The following is a 10,147-nucleotide window of genomic DNA, read 5'->3' on the forward strand; positions in this document are numbered from 1 at the left end:
ACTCAGATCAATACCTCTCTTGATCAGCTCTGCTGGTCATGTTTGCAAAGAGATCTCGCAAATTGCCAAAGTGGGATTGTCCTTTCAATCAATAATTTTGACTCAGTTTGGCTGCAAATATCTTTTCCTAACTTTGTGTTTTTCTTCCTTTACGTTGGTGTCTCGCACCTTACAATTCACAGCAGAGGTGGGAGAGGAGAATGGAAGCTTTTTGCTCATCAGGTCAACGGCAGCTTTCAATGAGATTACGGCTGATTTGGTCAATGCTCAACCGACCCGAGCTGTCTGTAGTCATGGCCGAGTGGTTAAGGCGATGGATTAAAAATCCATTGCGGTTTCCCCACGTTGGTTCGAATCCTGCTGACTACGTTATGAATGCTTTCCTGCTGGCACAATTTTCGCTCAAAGTTCAGAAAAGCTATTTTGTGAACCAGGCCGGTAATTTGATTAGACTTGGGAAACTCGAGTTCTTCATCAGAAATGTTCCATATTTAAAACATTATCTTTGTTTCTCTTTCCAGATACACTGCTCGACACATCGGGTTTCTGCAGCTGTTATTGAACATCCTGAGCAGAAGTGCTGCTTTTCATTAGATTCCTTTAATCCCTGTCCTCTGTTCTCTGACTCGGGTCAGTGGGAACACTTCCTCCTGCTCGTCACAGTGCTCATTCCCCACCGCTCCCTCTCCCATCATTAGAAACAACCGCAGGAAATCGCCACTTAACCATCTTTGTTCCAAAGTGAAACTCATCAGCCTCGGGAATCTCTCCACCAAACGGGACTTCTCACCCCTGGACATGGTGCAAGCCAGAGGATTGTGAAGAGATACTGTGAAAATATTGTCAGTTGGCAGTTGAAAAAATGTTTAGGAAGCAAACCATATAATTTAGGCTCCAGCTTTGTAAATCTTGAGAAACTCTTTGGGAAATGGAATCAGAGGAGAATGAAGAAGTGTGAACTGTAGGACCGAGTAGAGGACGGGACATTGACTCTGATGTTCTCGGGACAGGAACTGATCTGAGACATTGAAATCATTCTCGCTCACGTACGTGAGGAATGCAAACTTCATCTGGACTCTGGGACAATGAAAAACTCTGGAACACTCAAGACAATATCCAAATATTGACTGGGATCACTACAGTACGAGTACGATAGGTGAGTCATTTTTTGCCCAGTGTGTGCAGGAGGGCTTCCTGACACAGTACGTACACATGCCTTCAAGGGACGAAGCCACTTTCGATTTAGTACTGGGTAACGCGCCTGGCCAGGTTTTAGATTCGGAAGTAGGTGAGCACTTTGGAGACAGCGATCACAATTCTCTCAGGTTTACTTTCGTGAATGAAAGGAATAGGTGTACTCCACGAAGCAAGAGTTTCAGCTGGTGGAAGGGAAATTACGATGCAATGAGGTAAGATTTAGGAAGCGTAGAATGGGGTAGGAAACTGCAGGGGGTGAGCACATTAAAATGTGGAGCTTATTCAAGGAAAAGCTCCTGGGTGTCCTAGATAAGTATGTACCTGTCAGGCAGGGAGGAAGATATAGAATGCGTGAGCCGTGGTTTACTAAGGAAGTGGAATACCTGGTCAAGAAGAACAAGAGTCTTATGTTCGGACAAAATGTGAAAACTCAGTTAGAGCGCTCGAGGGTTCCAACGATATCAGGAGAGACCTAAAAAGAGAGCTGAGAAGAGCCAGTAGGAGACATGAGAAGTTGTTGGCAGATAGGATCAGGGTTGACCCTAAGGCTTTCCATAGGTATGTCAGGAATAAAAGAATGACGAGAGTTAAATTTGGGACAATCAAGGATAGTAGTGGGAGGTTGTGTGTGGAGTCAGAGGAGATAGGGGAAGCACTAAATAAATATTTTTCGACAATGTTCGCTATAGAAAATGAAAATGTTGGCGAGGAAGATACAGAGCTACTTGCATCTAGACGAGAAGAGATTGAGGTTCACAAGAAAGAGATATTCGAAATACTGCAGAGTGTGAAAATAGATAAGTCAGCTGGGCCGGATGGGGGCGATCTGATTTTGTTTAGCAAATGCACTGCAGGAAGATACAAATCAAGCTGATGCTTACAACGGCTCGTTTTGAGCTGCTAATTTCAGTGAAGTGACGGCGCCAATAAAAGGTGTCACGCATCTCGTCTAATTCCACATCCTGACCTCGAAATGACCAGAGGTTTCTCGCTGGGTTTCTGCAGGGTCTTGCTTGGACGACACCATGACACTTTTTCACTGGAGTGGATCATGAAACCGCGTCGTGACTGTGAATAAAACGATGGAAACTTCCAGCAGAGAAGGAGGCGACCCTGAAGCAGGCAGCTGAGGACAAATGTTTCTCCTTTGGCAGTGAAAGGCATTGCTTCACAAATTGGAAACTTCGAAGTGAAGCAATGTTGGTGAGTATCTTCGCTGCTTGTTCACCTTTTTAATTCTGATTCCGTGAAAGTCCATGGCATTACATATCGACATTCTGCCACGGGCGGGCTTGCCTCTTGGGCCAGTGGCGTAATGGATAACGCATCTGACTTCGGATCAGAAGATTGTAGATTCGATTCCTACCTGGCTCGAGGGGGACTGTTTCGTTTAAACCGTGGTATACGTTGACGCTCCCCTGTAAAGTTCTTTCGGGACATCGCCTCTGTGCTTCCGCATGTAAAACTTGCATTTGTCCTTTTGTCCGTTTCAAATTCCAGCTCTCCACGACGGACACCTCCGTCAGTTTGGCGGTATCTTCTGGTGTGTCTCCCTCTATGGGTGAAAATGAGCCCGAGTTCCTCAAAAGAGTTACAATTCGTTATACTTCTGTCCCATTATTGTGCCATGTCAGAACATTGGATAACCTCATTGACATTTGACCTGGAACATTAGAACACACGAGACTTTGGGCCAAAGTTCGAAACTGCGACTAGTGTAGATGGCTCTCTGATTAGCCGCAATGCACACGGGGGGAATGACCTTTTCCCACTTTGTAAATCTTCGAAGACAATTTGAAAAATATCTGCAACGAAAATGTTCAGACAGGGTGTTTTATTTACACCAAGTACGATAGTATCTATCGCCTTGTCTTGTTATTTACTTGTGAGTATTCGGTATTCTCAGCACCATGGCCCGGATCGTATTCCCGCTCATGGAATGGTTGTATTGTTCAGCAAACATATCGGTGTACCAGTACTTCTGCCGATTTTCCGATGCTGGCAGGTCATTGGTTTTGTCCAAAACATTATGAAGGTTAACATAAAACAAATAGCTGCAGGTGCTGGAAATCTGAGCCAAAAACGAAAATTGTTTGTGCAGCGGAGCATGACTGGCAACAGAAACGTCGACTCTCCTGCTCCTCGGATGCAGCCTGACCTGCTGTGCTTTTCCAGCATCACTCTGATCTAAAGTCAGGTTTCCAGCATCTGCAGTCCTCACTTTTGCCTAGTTTCTTCAGTGTCTCTGGTTCCCAATTCAAGAACTCCATCTCTAGCGGTTTCATGTTTGTACCTCCGTGCTGAGGAGTTGAAGAGTGAAGAAAAGTAACTCACCTCCTCCATCTCTGGGGTAATTAGGGACTGAAAATGAATCGTGTCACATTGAAATATATCTACATGCAAATTAATCTCTGTCTTTTATTGGGAACCATCTCTTTCATTGTAACCATCAGGAACGATAATTTCGTTCGCCTGTAAAAGAAATGAATATGTCACTAAACTTTGTTTGCTTCAGGTCCGAGAATACTCAGATCAATAGCTCCTTTGCTTACTTCTGCTGGTCATGTTCGCAAAGAGATATGGCAAATTGCCAAGTGTGAGTTTCCTTTCAATAAATAATTTTGACTCAGTTTGCCTGCAAATATCTTTTCCTACCTTTGTGCTTTTCTTCTTTTACATTGGTGTCTCGCACCTTACAAATGACAGCAAAGGTATGAAAGGAGATGGAAGCATTTCGCTCATCAAGTCAACGGTAGCTTTCAATGAGATCACGGCTGATTTGGTCAATGCTCAACCCACCTGAGCTGTCTGTAGTCATGGCCGAGTGGTTAAGGCGATGGATTAGAAATCCGTTGGGGTTTCCCCATGTAGGTTCGAATCCTGCTGACTACGTTATGAATGCATTCCTGCCGGTACAATTTTCGCTCAAAGTTCAGAAAAACTATTTTGTGAACCAGGCCGGTAATTTGATTAGACTTGGGAAACTCGAGTTCTTCATCAGAAATGTTCCATATTTAAAACATTATCTCTGTTTCTCTTTCCAGATACACTGCTCGACACATTGGGTTTCTGCAGCTGTAATTGAACGTCCTGAGCAGAAGTGCTGCTTTTCATTAGATTCCTTTAATCCCTGTCCACTGTTCTCTGACTCGGGTCAGTGGCAACACTTCTTCCTGCTCGTCAAAGTGCTCATTCCCCACCGGTCCCTCTCCATCATTAGAAACAACCGCAGGAAATCGCCACTTAACCATTTTTGTTCCAAAGTGACACTTCTCAGCCTCGGGAATCTCTCCACCAAACGAGACTTCTCATCCCTGGACATGGTGCAAGCCAGAGGATTGTGAAGTGATACTGTGAAAATATTGTCAGTTGGCAGTTGAAAAAATGTTTAGGAAGCAAACCATATAATTTAGGCTCCAGCTTTGTAAATCTTGAGAAACTCTTTGGGAAATGGAATCAGAGGAGAATGAAGAAGTGTGAACTGTCGGACCGAGTAGAGGACGTGACATTGACTCTGATGTTCTCGGGACAGGAACTGATTTGAGACTTTGAAATCATTCTCTCTCACGTACGTGAGGAATGCAAACTTCATCTGGACTTTGGGACAATGAAAAACTCTGGAACACTCAAGACAATGATGTGTTTCTGTTCGCCGAGCTGGAAGTTTTTGTTGGAAATGTTTCGTCCCCTGTCTAGGTGGCATCCTCAGTGCTTGGGAGCCTCCTGTGAAGCGCTTCTGTGTTGTTTCCTGCGTCATTTATAGTGGCCTGTCCTTGCCGCTTCCTGTTGTCAGTTTCAGCTCTCCGCTGCAATGGCTGGTATATTGGGTCCAAGTCGATGTGGTTGTTGATGGAGTTTGTGGATGAGTGCCATGCTTCTGGGAATTCCCTGGCTGTTCTTTGTTTGGCTTTCCCTATAATAGTAGTGTTGTCCCACTCGAATTCATGTTGCTTGTCGTCTGTGTGTGTGGCGACTACGCATAGTTGGTCGCTTCGTTTCGTGGCTCGTTTATGTTCCTGGATGCGGATCGTTAGCTGTCTTCCTGTTTGTCCTATATCGTGTTTTGTGCAGTCCTTGCATGGGATTTTGTATACTACATTAGTTTTGCTCATGTTGGGTATCGGGTCCTTAGTTCTGGTAAGCTGTTGTCTGAGTGTGGCTGTTGATTTGTGTGCTGTTAAGAGTCCTAGTGGTCGCAGTAGTCTGGCTGTCAGTTCGGAGATGTTCTTGATGTGTGGTCGTGTGGCTCGTCCTTTGGGTTGTGGCATGTCCTCATTCCGTGGTCTATCCCTTAGGCATCTGTTGATAAAATTGCGAGGATATCCGTTTTCGGCGAATACCTTGTATAGGTGTTCCTCTTCCTCTTTTTGCAGTTCTGGTGTGCTGCAGTGTGTTGTGCCCCTTTTGAATAGTGACTTGATGCAACTTCGTTTGTGTATGTTGGGGTGGTTGCTCTCATAATTCAGGACTTGGTCTGTGTGTGTGGCTTTCTTGTGTACCTTTGTGGTGAATTCTCCGTTAGGTGTTCTCTGTACCATCACGTCGAGGAATGGGAGTTGGTTGCCCTTTTCTTCCTCTCTGGTGAATCGGATTCCTGTGAGTGTGGAGTTGATGATCCTGTGTGTTTTCTCTATTTCCGTGTTTTTAATGATTACAAAGGTGTCATCCACGTATCTGAACCAGAGTTTGGGTTGAATTTGCGGTAAGACTGCTCTGACCTTTGCATTACTGCTTCTGCTATGAGTCCCGAGATCGGTGAGCCCATGGGTGTGCCGTTGATTTGTTCGTATATCTGGTTGTTGAATGTGAAGTGTGTTGTGAGGCACAAGTCCCAAGATTTAGGAAGATTAGGTAAGATTTAGGAAGCGTAGAATGGGGTAGGAAACTGCAGGGGGTGAGCACATTAAAATGTGGAGCTTATTCAAGGAAAAGCTCCTGGGTGTCCTAGATAAGTATGTACCTGTCAGGCAGGGAGGAAGATATAGAATGCGTGAGCCGTGGTTTACTAAGGAAGTGGAATCCCTAGTCAAGAAGAACAAGAAGTCTTATGTTAGGACAAAATGTGAAAACTCAGTTAGAGCTCTCGAGGGTTCCAACGATATCAGGAGAGACCTAAACAGAGAGCTGAGAAGAGCCACGAGGAGACATGAGAAGTTGTTGGCAGATAGGATCAGTGTTAACCCTAAGGTTTTCCACAGGTATGTCAGGATTAAAAGAATGACGAGAGTTAAATTTGGGACAATCAAGGATAATAATGGGAAGTTGTGTGTGGAGTCAGAGGAGATTGGGGAAGCGCTAAATAAATATTTTTCGACAGTGTTCGCTATAGAAAATGAAAATGTTGGCGAGGAAGATACTGAGATACTTGCGTCCAGAGTACTAGAGATTGAGGTTCACAAGGATTAGGTGATAGAAATACTGCAGAGTGTGATAACAGACAAGTCCCCTGGGCTGGATGGGATCTGTCCTAGTATCCTCTGGGAAGCAAGGGAAGAGATTGATGAGCCTTTGGCGTCGATCGTCAAATCATCGCTGTCTACAGGAATAGTTCCTGTGGAATGGAGCATAGCATACGTTGTTCCCGTGTACAAAAAGTGTCGTAGAGACAACCCTGGTAATTACAGACCAGTGAGTCTCACTCCAGTTGTTGGTAACGTGTTGGAAAAGGTTATTATAGATAGGATTTATGACCATCTAGAAAAGAATAATCTGATCAGGGACAGTCAGCACGGTTTTATGATGGGTATGCCTTGCCTAACGAATCGTATTGATTTTTTTGACAAAGTGACCAAACAGGGAGATGACAGTAAACCGGTTGATGTGATGTATATGGGTTTCAGAAAGTTGTTCGATAAGTTTCCCCACAATAGGCTATTATACAAAATGCGGTGGACTGGAATTGTGGGAGAGATTGCAGCTTTGATCAGTAATTGGCTTGCCAATAGAAAACAGTGTTGTAGTTAATGGAATATGTTCTTCTTGGTGTCCAGGTACTGGCGGCGTACCACAAGGGTCAGTGTTAGGTCCACTGCTGTTACATGAGATCTAACCTTGCCAATCAGTCTCCCATGGGGAACATTGTTGAACGCCTTACTGAAATCCATATAGATCACATTTACTGCTCTGCCCTCATCAATCTTCTTTGTTACTTCTTCAAAAAACTCAATCAAATTTGTGAGACATGATTTCCCACGCACAAAGCCATGTTAACTGTCCCGAATCAGTCCTTGTCTTTCCAAATACATGTACATTCTGTTCCTCAGGATTCCCGCCAACAATTGGAGTATTCTTGGCAGATGCAGTTTCATGTCGGGAATGCGAGATCATATACTTTGTTGGGAAGAATCAAAAGACACGCTACTATTAAAATCGATAGAAACACAAACGATGTGCAGTGCAGAGGAGTCTCAGTGTTCTTATACATGAAACGAACAAAGGTTAATCACATATTTATTTCTTGCTGGCAAAAGAAAGCCTTTTCTGATGCTTACAATTAAAGAGATGGTTTCCAAGAAAATAGGAAAATTAAGTCACCAGTAGAGTAATCAATTACCAAGATATCCCTCGTGATGTTTTATGGGACATGTGGGATTTTTTTGATTATGGTTCTGCAAACGTTTTTATAATGGAACCGAGAGTTTTCGATGGGAAGTTAACATCACGCATGACTATTGCCATTTTTGTTACTCACACACAATATTTTTTTCCTTGTACGATTTATTTCGCTTTGTGGTTTCTGCAAGTGGGCTTGTAAACCACACATGCTTCTGAGTTCATTCCTCACTGTTCCTCAACTCCAGCCAAACAGACTTTACATCCTTATTTCCTGAATCAAGGTAATCGCTAACCATTGCATAAATGTCATTAAAACTTCGGTATTTCACAGGCCTCTGTATATCATCTTACAATATTAATTAATCCTTTACTGTATTGCAGTTGCACATAAGAAGAGAAAAATATAATCGAGAATGGTGGACCTCCGCTTCACACACCCGTTATTGAAGCAAAAATGCAGATTACTGCCCATAATACGATCGTGGAAGCATGTGCTGAACCCTCAGGAAACACAGAATAAGTGCAGTGTCACAGGGCATGTCAGGGACAGCACCAGAAAGACAACAGAAATGCTGCTATGAACTCCTATTTTGGATGTATTTCTCAATGAGCAATAGAGTGTTACATGTGTTCCATCAGGGGTTACCTCACACAAAGAAGTAACCAGTGCTGCAGACGGTCATATCATCCGAGTTCCAAGGCCTGGAATCAGAGACATTCAATATTCTGTGCATAACTGCAAGGAACAGCTGTCCGAGGCGTTTACAGTCCAGGTGAAATTACGAATGCAGCTCTCGAGTTGTCAGCCTCTTTCTCCTATGTCGTGTTTCGTGCAGTCCCTGCATGGAATCTCGTCAAACACGTTTGACCTGCACATGATGCGGATTGGGCCTTGTTTTCTCGTGAGTTGTTGTCTGAATGAGGCTCTCGGTTTCTGTGCTGCCATAAGTCCGAGTGTTCAGAAGAGTCTGGATATCGTTTTCCAGAATTTGTTTTTAATACAGGGAACCATGATTTAAAAATTACATCAAAGCATATCCTCGCTGCGAACTTTGTGTGCCATGCATCTGCGAATGAAGGTGTGTGGATATTGGTTCTTGGCAAAGAATTTGTGTGGGCGTCAGTCCAGCAGTCCCGAGTAGCAATACGTACAAACGGCAAGGGCCACACATTCGACTAGAATAGCACAACAATAATAGGACAGGGCAAGCAGAAGACAGCCAGACAATTCCTGGAAGCAGGGCACTCATCTACGGATTCCATCCGTTGGACCCAATCTGCAATCCCAACAAACGGAAGCAGCGAGAATGAAACCAAATGAATTCGTACCAAAACATGAGAGCAGCGCTTCACAGGAACCTCTGTCGCGCTGAGAATGTCACCCAGACAGGTGACATCTTCCTCGAGTCACCGAACTTTTCAACAAGAACTCCAGAAGCATCCGAATTTCACATCTTTCTGCTCCAAAACACTCCGCTTTTCCACAATAGAGAATTGCACACTCAACTACCGCGTGTAAGATGAGAATACCAGACCCTACACTACCAAGGGCGGCAGTAAGAGCGAGGGGAAACAGCTGGCACTGTCATTCCACAGCTACAAACGCTCTTTTTGAAAGGTACATTTTCGTATGAATGTCGGGGCAGCAGTAGAATATGGGAACTTAACAGCCCGCGCTGTGTATTCATATTCTGGACAATGTGAGTTGTTCACAGTTTTCCCTAAAAATGAGTGGACGTCGTTATTTCACCGCTGTTGTGAAGCCAGATCCTGCACTAAATCTGCTCCCTCGTTTTTTGTTGTTGTGGCTAAAAGTTGGGCAATCGCAACGTAAAACCTTGTTATATTTCTCTCATTTCCTTAATTACTGTTCTGGTGAGGGAGGCTGGAGATTAGCTCGCTCGATCAGGTGGAGGCACCAGCGCATTGTTGACCTAATTTAATCGAGAATATAATTGGTAATATTCACTTTGCATGGTACATTTTTCTGTTATGTTTTATGTTACTTGAGCACTTTCTGTTACTTGGCAATGCACTAAATCTCCAGAATGTCGGCAAACTCCGTTTGGAATTGCTTTGGTGCTATTTGTGTGAGCAGTTCTGGACATACACGTCTCGCACTGCCTCACAGACAGAAGTAATGAGTTTGTGTGTCTGATAATGACTCTGCCTTTTGAGTTTTGCACCTGGTCCACGTTAAGAGCTGTCAGTTTTTGGATTCACTGGAGAGTTGAGGGGACAACACGATTTGTGAGGTTTTTTTTAGTCAACGAAATTATTTGATGGAGAACTTGGGAATGTATCAAGGAGAATGGTCATTGTCTGTAAATGTCTGGAAAACATTCCTCTCTGCGTCATTTCAAAACATTACGCCTCAAGAAAAAATAAAATTCAA

The 10,147-nt window shown here is 43.8% G+C and overlaps 3 non-coding genes across 3 annotated transcripts; all 3 read left to right on the top strand.

The window, feature by feature from the left end:
• Positions 1 to 287: 287 nt before the first annotated feature.
• Positions 288 to 369, top strand: trnaf-aaa (transfer RNA phenylalanine (anticodon AAA)). Its single transcript has one exon. It is a non-coding gene; the product is annotated as a tRNA-Phe (tRNA).
• Positions 370 to 2,498: 2,129 nt separating this feature from the next.
• trnar-ucg (transfer RNA arginine (anticodon UCG)) lies at positions 2,499 to 2,571 on the top strand. The gene has a single exon. It is a non-coding gene; the product is annotated as a tRNA-Arg (tRNA).
• A 1,436-nt stretch (positions 2,572 to 4,007) lies between these two features.
• Positions 4,008 to 4,089, top strand: trnas-aga (transfer RNA serine (anticodon AGA)). The gene has a single exon. It is a non-coding gene; the product is annotated as a tRNA-Ser (tRNA).
• The last annotated feature ends 6,058 nt before the right edge of the window (positions 4,090 to 10,147 follow it).

The sequence above is a fragment of the Chiloscyllium plagiosum genome, unplaced genomic scaffold (assembly GCF_037043375.1).
Source record: "Chiloscyllium plagiosum isolate Xiang-an unplaced genomic scaffold, Cpla_swu_hap1 HiC_scaffold_14, whole genome shotgun sequence".
Classification (NCBI taxonomy): domain Eukaryota; kingdom Metazoa; phylum Chordata; class Chondrichthyes; order Orectolobiformes; family Hemiscylliidae; genus Chiloscyllium; species Chiloscyllium plagiosum.